This window comes from Otolemur garnettii, unplaced genomic scaffold (assembly GCF_000181295.1).
Source record: "Otolemur garnettii isolate 467f Iridium unplaced genomic scaffold, OtoGar3 scaffold00082, whole genome shotgun sequence".
NCBI classification, from domain to species: domain Eukaryota; kingdom Metazoa; phylum Chordata; class Mammalia; order Primates; family Galagidae; genus Otolemur; species Otolemur garnettii.
Window position 1 is genome coordinate 4,271,614 of NW_003852477.1, and position 1,306 is coordinate 4,272,919.

The 1,306-nt window shown below is 40.0% G+C and overlaps 1 protein-coding gene across 2 annotated transcripts in view; it reads right to left on the bottom strand.

Moving 5' to 3' along the window:
• HIGD1A (HIG1 hypoxia inducible domain family member 1A) overlaps nt 1-1,306 on the bottom strand; it is a 14,530-nt gene that overhangs the window by 5,252 nt on the left and 7,972 nt on the right. The gene's annotated exons all lie outside the window — the stretch shown is intronic.

Genomic DNA, 1,306 nt, shown 5'->3' on the forward strand with positions numbered 1-1,306 from the left:
CCTTAGGTGTACGTGGCTGGCGCCTTAGCCGCTTGAGCCACAGGCGCCGAGCCTAGATTTTTCTCCTGCCTCAGCCTCCCAAGTAGCTGGGACTACAGGCCCCCGCCACAACGCCTGGCCATTTTTTGGTTGCAGTCATCATTGTTGTTTGGCGGGCCCGGGCTGGGGATTCGAACCAGCCACCTTAGTTGTATGTGGCTGGCGCCTTAGCCGCTTGAGCCACAGGCGCCAAGCCAAAGGTTGAGTTTTAAGTAACAACACGGATAAACTGCAAGGTAATTACATATATGCATCTTAGTACAAATCAGAATTTATCTAAGTCATAGAATTAAAGGTAATTTTTATATTCTCTATAAAATTAAAAAATTGGGGGGTTTTTCTTGAAATATAATTTATATACTATAAATTTTACCTTTCATCCATTTTAAGTATACATTCAATGAATTTTAATATGTTTGTGGCCCTACTACTGTGTTTCCCTGAAAATAAGACACTGTCTTATATTTATTTTTTCTCAGGAAGACACACTAGGGCTTATTTTCAGGGGATGTCTTCTCTGCACTGAAATACATGGCCTGGCTATGCAGATATGCTGCATAGTCACGCCCATCACTAGGTCTTATTATCAGGGTAGGGCTTATATTTAACAAATGCATAGAAATGCATAGAAATCCTGCAGGAGCTTATTTTTTTGGTAGGTCTTATTTTCGGGGAAATACGGTATAAAACTTTGACCTCTGGGGTACTAGAGACTAAATAACTATGGGCAATGCATGGCCATCATGTCTGACCAATAACACCTGAACACTAAGGCTTGGTGGGCTTCCCTGCATGGCAATATTTTGCATATGTTGCCACTCATTATTTATTTATTTTTTTTTTTAGAAGAGGAAGGGCTTTTTTCATCAGCCTGGAGCTTATGGCATAGAAGAATTCCAAATGGCCATGCTCCACCACTCATTATTGATAGAAGAATTAAGTGTCCCTCCCTACCCCATGTGACACCCTTAGAAGGGCACTCCTGGAATCTTTTGCCTGGTTTCTCATCTCATATGCCTTTGCTGGCTTTAACCTATATTCCTTCAGTGCAATAAACTGTAACTATGACTATAACAGCTTTTTTGAGTCTTACAAGTCTCAGCCAATCATCAAGTTTGAGGGTGTCTTTAGGGGTCTTAAAATGCATTATTCACTGAAATAGGAGCCAAAAAATAAGAGGTCTGAACACACAAAGAAGAATTTTTATGATGAGATTTATATCATCCAATCTCAGCACACTACAACAAGATAAGAAAAAAATTGAAAA